This window comes from Garra rufa, unplaced genomic scaffold (genome assembly GCF_049309525.1).
Source record: "Garra rufa unplaced genomic scaffold, GarRuf1.0 hap1_unplaced_002, whole genome shotgun sequence".
NCBI classification, from domain to species: Eukaryota; Metazoa; Chordata; class Actinopteri; order Cypriniformes; family Cyprinidae; genus Garra; species Garra rufa.
Window position 1 is genome coordinate 5,776,797 of NW_027394277.1, and position 10,000 is coordinate 5,786,796.

The 10,000-nt window shown below is 37.1% G+C and overlaps 7 non-coding genes across 7 annotated transcripts in view; all 7 read left to right on the forward strand.

Moving 5' to 3' along the window:
- LOC141306031 (5S ribosomal RNA) overlaps positions 1-12 on the forward strand; it is a 119-nt gene extending 107 nt beyond the window's left edge. Inside the window, exon 1 of the ribosomal RNA XR_012344992.1 lies at positions 1-12. This exon is cut by the window's left edge and continues 107 nt beyond it. This is a non-coding gene — a ribosomal RNA (5S ribosomal RNA).
- An 801-nt stretch (positions 13-813) lies between these two features.
- On the forward strand, positions 814-932 carry LOC141306043 (5S ribosomal RNA). Its single transcript, XR_012345004.1, has one exon. It is a non-coding gene; the product is annotated as a 5S ribosomal RNA (ribosomal RNA).
- An 84-nt stretch (positions 933-1,016) lies between these two features.
- Positions 1,017-1,135, forward strand: LOC141306055 (5S ribosomal RNA). Its single transcript, XR_012345016.1, has one exon. It is a non-coding gene; the product is annotated as a 5S ribosomal RNA (ribosomal RNA).
- An 801-nt stretch (positions 1,136-1,936) lies between these two features.
- LOC141305589 (5S ribosomal RNA) lies at positions 1,937-2,055 on the forward strand. Its single transcript, XR_012344554.1, has one exon. It is a non-coding gene; the product is annotated as a 5S ribosomal RNA (ribosomal RNA).
- An 84-nt stretch (positions 2,056-2,139) lies between these two features.
- On the forward strand, positions 2,140-2,258 carry LOC141306067 (5S ribosomal RNA). The gene has a single exon (XR_012345028.1). It is a non-coding gene; the product is annotated as a 5S ribosomal RNA (ribosomal RNA).
- A 7,026-nt stretch (positions 2,259-9,284) lies between these two features.
- On the forward strand, positions 9,285-9,403 carry LOC141306080 (5S ribosomal RNA). The gene has a single exon (XR_012345040.1). It is a non-coding gene; the product is annotated as a 5S ribosomal RNA (ribosomal RNA).
- Positions 9,404-9,487: 84 nt separating this feature from the next.
- On the forward strand, positions 9,488-9,606 carry LOC141306092 (5S ribosomal RNA). Its single transcript, XR_012345052.1, has one exon. It is a non-coding gene; the product is annotated as a 5S ribosomal RNA (ribosomal RNA).
- The last annotated feature ends 394 nt before the right edge of the window (positions 9,607-10,000 follow it).

Below are 10,000 nucleotides of genomic sequence, written 5' to 3' on the forward strand. Positions count from 1 at the left end.
GTGCTGTAAGCTTTTGCCTTTTCTTCACTATTTATATAATATGCTGGCTTTTAGAAAGACGTGTTTTACCGCTCTATTTATTACAATCATTTAAATGTATTATAGAGTTTTAAGTGTTTTACATGTTTTTTAGGCCATTTTATTACTCTTAACATTTTAAGTGTATGTGTCTTTAATAAATGGATGGTTGGCCTGTCATGTGACTAGACACATGACAGGAAGCAGGAAGTACAACTGTATAAGAGAGCAGCATGACAAACAAAGGACAGTCACCAAACTGTTGGATTGAGGAGTTGCTAATTTTAGAGCTCACCTTTCCATTCACCACCTGCAAACTTTGGATTACACTTTCTGTGGATTGTATATACACTGGTGGACACTCACATTGGACTTATCAACACACTGGGGTTCTTGGACTGTTTTTAGGGTATGGACAAATGAACTGTATTCTTTTAACAGAGTTTACCTGTTTTTAGGGTATGGACAAATGAACTGTATTCTTTTAACAGAGTTTACCTAGTTTTATCGTGTTGTTTTAAAGTCTTTTATGTGAACCTTGTAAATACACCAAATCTATTTAAACCAATTTTCTTTTATGTCTCATTCTTTTAACCACTAGTCATCTCTCACAGTTAAATCTGACCCCATTTTAGTCTTGTAACTCGGCTGATAAGGCCGATTGTTACACTTTTATGGGAGACCGCCTGGGAATACCAGGTGCTGTAAGCTTTTGCCTTTTCTTCACTATTTATATAATATGCTGGCTTTTACGGAGGCTGATCTTTAAATAGCCTACTTTTTGGAGCAGCCCTCGCTTATGGCCATACCGCGCTGAGAGCGCCCGATCTCGTCTGATCTCGGAAGCTAAGCAGCGTCGGGCCTGGTTAGTACTTGGATGGGAGACCGCCTGGGAATACCAGGTGCTGTAAGCTTTTGCCTTTTCTTCACTATTTATATAATATGCTGGCTTTTACGGAGGCTGATCTTTAAATAGCCCACTTTTTGGAGCAGCCCTCGCTTATGGCCATACCGCGCTGAGAGCGCCCGATCTCGTCTGATCTCGGAAGCTAAGCAGCGTCGGGCCTGGTTAGTACTTGGATGGGAGACCGCCTGGGAATACCAGGTGCTGTAAGCTTTTGCCTTTTCTTCACTATTTATATAATATGCTGGCTTTTAGAAAGACGTGTTTTACCGCTCTATTTATTACAATCATTTACATGTATTATAGAGTTTTAAGTGTTTTACATGTTTTTTAGGCCATTTTATTACTCTTAACATTTTAAGTGTATGTGTCTTTAATAAATGGATGGTTGGCCTGTCATGTGACTAGACACATGACAGGAAGCAGGAAGTACAACTGTATAAGAGAGCAGCATGACAAACAAAGGACAGTCACCAAACTGTTGGATTGAGGAGTTGCTAATTTTAGAGCTCACCTTTCCATTCACCACCTGCAAACTTTGGATTACACTTTCTGTGGATTGTATATACACTGGTGGACACTCACATTGGACTTATCAACACACTGGGGTTCTTGGACTGTTTTTAGGGTATGGACAAATTAACTGTATTCTTTTAACAGAGTTTACCTGTTTTTAGGGTATGGACAAATGAACTGTATTCTTTTAACAGAGTTTACCTAGTTTTATCGTGTTGTTTTAAAGTCTTTTATGTGAACCTTGTAAATACACCAAATCTATTTAAACCAATTTTCTTTTATGTCTCATTCTTTTAACCACTAGTCATCTCTCACAGTTAAATCTGACCCCATTTTAGTCTTGTAACTCGGCTGATAAGGCCGATTGTTACACTTTTATGGGAGACCGCCTGGGAATACCAGGTGCTGTAAGCTTTTGCCTTTTCTTCACTATTTATATAATATGCTGGCTTTTACGGAGGCTGATCTTTAAATAGCCCACTTTTTGGAGCAGCCCTCGCTTATGGCCATACCGCGCTGAGAGCGCTCGATCTCGTCTGATCTCGGAAGCTAAGCAGCGTCGGGCCTGGTTAGTACTTGGATGGGAGACCGCCTGGGAATACCAGGTGCTGTAAGCTTTTGCCTTTTCTTCACTATTTATATAATATGCTGGCTTTTACGGAGGCTGATCTTTAAATATCCCACTTTTTGGAGCAGCCCTTGCTTATGGCCATACCGCGCTGAGAGCGCCCGATCTCGTCTGATCTCGGAAGCTAAGCAGCGTCGGGCCTGGTTAGTACTTGGATGGGAGACCGCCTGGGAATACCAGGTGCTGTAAGCTTTTGCCTTTTCTTCACTATTTATATAATATGCTGGCTTTTAGAAAGACGTGTTTTACCGCTCTATTTATTACAATCATTTACATGTATTATAGAGTTTTAAGTGTTTTACATGTTTTTTAGGCCATTTTATTACTCTTAACATTTTAAGTGTATGTGTCTTTAATAAATGGATGGTTGGCCTGTCATGTGACTAGACACATGACAGGAAGCAGGAAGTACAACTGTATAAGAGAGCAGCATGACAAACAAAGGACAGTCACCAAACTGTTGGATTGAGGAGTTGCTAATTTTAGAGCTCACCTTTCCATTCACCACCTGCAAACTTTGGATTACACTTTCTGTGGATTGTATATACACTGGTGGACACTCACATTGGACTTATCAACACACTGGGGTTCTTGGACTGTTTTTAGGGTATGGACAAATGAACTGTATTCTTTTAACAGAGTTTACCTGTTTTTAGGGTATGGACAAATGAACTGTATTCTTTTAACAGAGTTTACCTAGTTTTATCGTGTTGTTTTAAAGTCTTTTATGTGAACCTTGTAAATACACCAAATCTATTTAAACCAATTTTCTTTTATGTCTCATTCTTTTAACCACTAGTCATCTCTCACAGTTAAATCTGACCCCATTTTAGTCTTGTAACTCGGCTGATAAGGCCGATTGTTACACTTTTATGGGAGACCGCCTGGGAATACCAGGTGCTGTAAGCTTTTGCCTTTTCTTCACTATTTATATAATATGCTGGCTTTTACGGAGGCTGATCTTTAAATAGCCCACTTTTTGGAACAGCCCTCGCTTATGGCCACACCACCCTGAGAGCGCCCTAGAGCAAACCAGGAAGTGTGTGACTGCAGTTTGGAAAGAGAGATACTCTTACCTTCTCGATTTATTTGGTTAGTGTGAGTGAAAATAAGTTTTGGTTTGTGTTAGTAAGTTTTTTTGTTTTAAACCACTAACCAGCAGCCGTGTGCTGTCTGGGAAGTGGTTTGTGTTTGTTGTTTTTTCGCAAGTATGAGTGATTCGGACGGACTACACGGCAGCAACAAGGAAATGGCGGCAGAGATAGAGATGGCAAAAGAACAAAGGACTGAATTAGGACAACGAGAAAGGATCATAAGCAGCACAAAGAGGCTATACAGGAAAGAGGCAACAATAACTATTGATGTGAGTGAAACAAGAGATGGCAATGCAGAGAGTATCATTAAAGCAATAACGAAGAAAATCGGTGTGAAGGGAATTTTGGCAGTGCGCCCGAAACAACAGAAACAATATGAGGTAACAATGGAATCTGAGGAATGTTGTGATGAACTGTTAAATGGACTGGATATCAATGGACACATTTGTGAAGTGAGGAAGTTGGAAGACAGGGAGTATGTGGTGTCATTTATGCATATACCCGTCTATCTGAGTGACGACGACATCATAACGAAACTGGAGGGGTGGGGAGTTATCCCTGTCTCAAGTATGAAGAGGAGATGTTATCCAGGTACGGATATTGAAGATGGAACAAGGTTCATCAAAGCTAAATTCCCAAGAGAGGTGGCGTCGCTCCCATACAGTACGCGGTTTGAGACAGCAGAAGGAACTCAGCATTTTCGGGTGATACACAATAAGCAGGTTAAAACCTGCCGGTTGTGTATGAGCCCGGAGCATTTCCTGAAGGATTGTCCAGACTTTAAGTGTCGCAAATGTGAGGAGCATGGTCATTTTGCACGGGAATGCAATGCAGTGAAGTGTCCAGACTGTTTTAAAACGCTAAACAAATGTGAATGCTGGATGCAGAACAACGAGGAAGAGGAGGAGCAACAAATGAACGGGCAGATGCATAACAACACTACAGAAACCCAAGAAACAAACGAAGAGGAAGAGCAGTACGAGATAACTGGAAGAGAGGGACATGGGACTAGTAAAGAACAAGAAAAAGAAGAGCAACAGGAAGTAGAAGATCAGGAGGAAAGAATGGAGGAAGAGAAATCAGCGGAAGAAACACTATCAAGGGGAGGAGAACTGATTGTAGTAGAACTGACAGGAGAGGAAGGAATAAAGAACCAAAAGGACAGAGGACTGGGAATAATGCCACGGAGAAAACAACTGAAGGTAATACCTAATTTGGAAATGGCAAAAAGGAAAAGACTTAAGTATTCAGAGAATAAAATTGAGGTGTTGAGTGGGGAAGATGGAGAAGATAATCAAGAATGACTGTTTTTAATTATTTATTTTTGTACAGTATGGTTTTAAATTTTGTATGCTGGAATGCAAGAGGATTAATGAATATGAACAAACTGAAAAATACTCTAGAACTATGCAAGAAAGAAGACATTATTGTATTTCAGGAAACGAACTGGAAAAAGGAGGTAATTGACAATGTCAAAAAGATGTGGAATGGTGAAATGTTTTATAGTAATGGAGATGTAAAGTTAGGAAGTGGAGTGGCAATTTTAATAAGAAATGATATTGACTGCAAAGTGAAAGAAATATATAATGATGGAAAAGGAAAATGTAATGCTGTTGAAATAAGTCACGGGGAAAAAGAGTTTATTTTAATGAATGTTCATGCGCCAACAGAAGAGAAAGAAAAAAGGGAGTTTTTTGAAAACATTAGAGGAATAATAGATAAATGGAAGTCAGTAATAATTGTAGGAGATTTTAACACTGTGTTTAGTAAAAGAGATATAGCGGAGGGAATGGTTTTTAGAACAGACATGGGAAGAAAAGAGCTGGTATCTTTAATGGAAGAAAGAAACATGACTGATGTGTGGAGGGAGAGACATGAAAACAAAAAAGAATTTACTAGAAGGAGCTTGGTTGGTAACTTTTTGAATCAAACGAGAATTGATTTTATTTTAAGTACAAGGGATATAGATTATTTTATTGATGATATTGTTTATAGTGACACTAGTTTTAGTGATCACAAGATGATAAGGTGGAAAATAGATTTTAACAAGGAGGATAAAGGACCAGGGGTGTGGATTTTAAATTCTGGAATTTTAAAAGATGAGAATTACAAATTGGGAATATATGATTTAATGGAACAGGAAAAGAAGGATGGCATGTATGGGGAAGACAAACGAATATGGTGGGAAAATGTAAAATATGAAATAAAGAAGTATTCAATTGAATTTAGTAAAGGTATGAGAAAAGCCAAAAATGCTAAAGAACAGGGAATTAGAGAAAGTTTAAGAAAAGAAACAAAGGAAAAGGTAATGGATATTCAAAAAATAGTAGAGTTAGAAGAGAAGCTTAAGAAAATGGAAGAGGAAAAATGTCAAGGGGAAAGACTAAGGAGCAAAGCTAGATACACAATAGAAGGGGAAAAATGTACTAAATTTTTTTTTGACCTAGAAAGAAGAAGGGGAAGGGCAGATACAATAAAAGAACTAAAAAACAAAGATGAAGAGTCCATAATAGGAACAGAATTACTCTTAAATGAAGTAAGGATTTTTTATGAAGACTTGTTTAGAGAGGAAGGTATAGAAGAGGAAAACAAAAATTACTTACTGCAACATATCAAAGCGAGAGTAGAAGAAGAAGACAAAAAAGACTGTGACGAGGAAATAAAGGAAGAAGAGATAATACAAGCGATAGAAAGTCTAAAAAGTAACAAAAGTCCGGGAATAGATGGAATAGTGAATGAATTTTATAAGATTTTTAAGAAGGAAATAAGTAAGATCTTAAAAGAAGTGTATGATGAAATATTTAAGAAAAAAGAGCTGGATCAAAGAATGAGTATGGGACTAATGAAGTTGATTTATAAAAGAAAAGGTGATAATAAGAGTTTGAAGAATTATAGGCCGATTACAATGTTGAATGCAGATTTGAAGATTTTAGCTAAAATTTTATCAAGTAGATTGAAGAATGTCTTACCAAAAATAATTGAGACAAACCAGGCCTACGGGGTGACAGGGAGGGATATAGCGGATACAACAAGTGGTATACGAGACATAATGAGTATTTTAAAGGAAAATAATAGGAAAGGATATATAATTAGCCTAGACTTCGAGAAGGCTTTCGATAGAGTGGAGCATGAGTTTTTATTTTCGATTTTAGATCATTTTGGTTTTGGGGAGAATTTTAAAGAGTGGTTAAGGATTTTATATAGAAATATAATGACAAGAGTAAAATGTAACGGCTTTTTAACCAATCCTTTTAATGTCACAAGATCCATTAGACAAGGATGTCCATTATCAGCACAGCTATATACGCTGATAGCAGAACCACTAGGGATGTTAATTCAAAAAGATAAAGAAATAAAAGGGATAAAAATTGAGGAGGGACTAGAAGAAACAAAAGTATTTCAATATGCAGATGACACTACACTAATTGTGGAAGATTATAAAAGTGTTGAAAATGTAATGGAAAGGGTGACAAGGTTTTGTAAAGGTACAGGAGCAAAAGTAAATGCGGAAAAAACTGTTTATATGAGATTTGGAGAAGTGTCTGATTTAAAAGAGGTTCTGGGTTTTAAAGAAGTACAAGAAATGAAGATTTTAGGAGTAACGCTAGGTAAAGATGAGAAGAGTGCAACAGACAGAATGTGGGAAGAGGTTATAGGTGCAATGAAAAACAGATTGAATTTTTGGCAAAAAAGAATTTTGAATTTGAAAGGGAAGGTTTTAATAGCGAACGTTTTAATGTTAACCAAAATGTGGTACATTTTATCAGTGGTTTCAATGCCAAAATGGGTGGAAAAAAGAGTAAAAGAATATATTATGGATTTTATATGGGAGAAAAAACCCCCAAGAATAGCATACCACACACTCATTGGAAGGCCAGAAGAGGGAGGGTTGGGACTTGTTGATATAGAATTAAAAAAGAAAAGTATGAGAGTGAAGGTGGTTAAAAAATATTTGGACATGGATAAAAAGGGAGATTGGAAAATTACAATGAAACATTTTTTAGCAAAATGTGGGAATGTATTTTTAAATGATAACATTTTATGGATGAAACTCAAAAATTGGATGATGGAGGGGATACCAAATTTTTATAAAGAGGTTTTAGTTGCTTGGGGTTTTTTTCTCAAGGAGATTGATTTTAAGCCATTTGGGAGAAAAACGGTCCTCAATCAACCTATTTTCTTGAACAGTAACATTGTTTTTAATGGACAAGTTTTATTTTTTAAGAAATGGTGGGAAGTAGGGATAAGGCAAGTCAAAGATGTGTTGTATGAATTTAAAGATGGATTTTTGCCGTTACAAGTGATCATAGATGCTATGGAAGAAGAAAAAGAAGAATATAGTGTGGCTAGTCTGGAAAAACAATATGATGAAGTTAAAAGTGCAGTACCAAAAGAGTGGTTGGAAGAAATTAAAAAAAGAGAAGAAACAGAAAGCAAAGTTGATGTGTATATGAAAATGGAAGACAAAATGGTGGATTTGAGATTGTGTAATGTAAGGATGTTTTATCAATGTCTTAAAAAATATATTTTTAAGAAACCCAATGCAAATCAAATGTGGTTGAGACATTTTAATGGAATTGAAGAGAATGATATTTGGAAGAATATAAGAAGTGGGATTGGAAGTACAGATTTGGAGTGTCTAGACTATTTTATCAGACATAATGTGATTTTTTCGGAAATGAGGCTTTGTATAATGGGGAAGGAAAGTGATGCCATTTGTAAAATATGTAAAAAACAGGATGAAGGTATTCTACATTTGTTTTTATTTTGTGAAAAATTGGAAACATTTTTTCAAATGTTAAAGAAAATGATTAAGAGTTTAAGGGATGGGAAAGAAGAGAGTGACTGGAATCAAACTTTAATTTTGGGAGTGAAGGAAAAATGCAAGAATAAAAAAGTGATAGAGTTGTTATTGGTTTTGGCGAAAAGTGCTATATGGAAAAGGAGGAATTTAGGAAAGAGTAAAGGGTGTGTATTAGATCTGTGGAGATTATTTAAATGTAAGGTTGAGGAGTACATTTTAACACTGTGGAATTATTTTAAAATGGAAAAAAAAGAGATGCTGTTTTACAAAATATTTTCAAAACAAGTGGAGGAAGTGTTAAAAGGAAATGGGATTGAAATGCCAGAAAATTGATGTTTTGATTTTGATGTATTTTGTGGATGATGAATTGTATATGCTCAAATGTAATTTAATTGTCATTTTTATTTCATTCATGTAATGAATTTTAAACTTGTATAATAATAAAAAAAAAAAAAAAAAAAAAAAAAAAAAAAAAAAAAAGAGCGCCCGATCTCGTCTGATCTCGGAAGCTAAGCAGCGTCGGGCCTGGTTAGTACTTGGATGGGAGACCGCCTGGGAATACCAGGTGCTGTAAGCTTTTGCCTTTTCTTCACTATTTATATAATATGCTGGCTTTTACGGAGGCTGATCTTTAAATAGCCCACTTTTTGGAGCAGCCCTCGCTTATGGCCATACCGCGCTGATAAATGGATGGTTGGCCTGTCATGTGACTAGACACATGACAGGAAGCAGGAAGTACAACTGTATAAGAGAGCAGCATGACAAACAAAGGACAGTCACCAAACTGTTGGATTGAGGAGTTGCTAATTTTAGAGCTCACCTTTCCATTCACCACCTGCAAACTTTGGATTACACTTTCTGTGGATTGTATATACACTGGTGGACACTCACATTGGACTTATCAACACACTGGGGTTCTTGGACTGTTTTTAGGGTATGGACAAATGAACTGTATTCTTTTAACAGAGTTTACCTGTTTTTAGGGTATGGACAAATGAACTGTATTCTTTTAACAGAGTTTACCTAGTTTTATCGTGTTGTTTTAAAGTCTTTTATGTGAACCTTGTAAATACACCAAATCTATTTAAACCAATTTTCTTTTATGTCTCATTCTTTTAACCACTAGTCATCTCTCACAGTTAAATCTGACCCCATTTTAGTCTTGTAACTCGGCTGATAAGGCCGATTGTTACACTTTTATGGGAGACCGCCTGGGAATACCAGGTGCTGTAAGCTTTTGCCTTTTCTTCACTATTTATATAATATGCTGGCTTTTACGGAGGCTGATCTTTAAATAGCCCACTTTTTGGAGCAGCCCTCGCTTATGGCCATACCGCGCTGAGAGCGCCCGATCTCGTCTGATCTCGGAAGCTAAGCAGCGTCGGGCCTGGTTAGTACTTGGATGGGAGACCGCCTGGGAATACCAGGTGCTGTAAGCTTTTGCCTTTTCTTCACTATTTATATAATATGCTGGCTTTTACGGAGGCTGATCTTTAAATAGCCCACTTTTTGGAGCAGCCCTCGCTTATGGCCATACCGCGCTGAGAGCGCCCGATCTCGTCTGATCTCGGAAGCTAAGCAGCGTCGGGCCTGGTTAGTACTTGGATGGGAGACCGCCTGGGAATACCAGGTGCTGTAAGCTTTTGCCTTTTCTTCACTATTTATATAATATGCTGGCTTTTAGAAAGACGTGTTTTACCGCTCTATTTATTACAATCATTTACATGTATTATAGAGTTTTAAGTGTTTTACATGTTTTTTAGGCCATTTTATTACTCTTAACATTTTAAGTGTATGTGTCTTTAATAAATGGATGGTTGGCCTGTCATGTGACTAGACACATGACAGGAAGCAGGAAGTACAACTGTATAAGAGAGCAGCATGACAAACAAAGGACAGTCACCAAACTGTTGGATTGAGGAGTTGCTAATTTTAGAGCTCACCTTTCCATTCACCACCTGCAAACTTTGGATTACACTTTCTGTGGATTGTATATACACTGGTGGACACTCACATTGGACTTATCAACACACTGG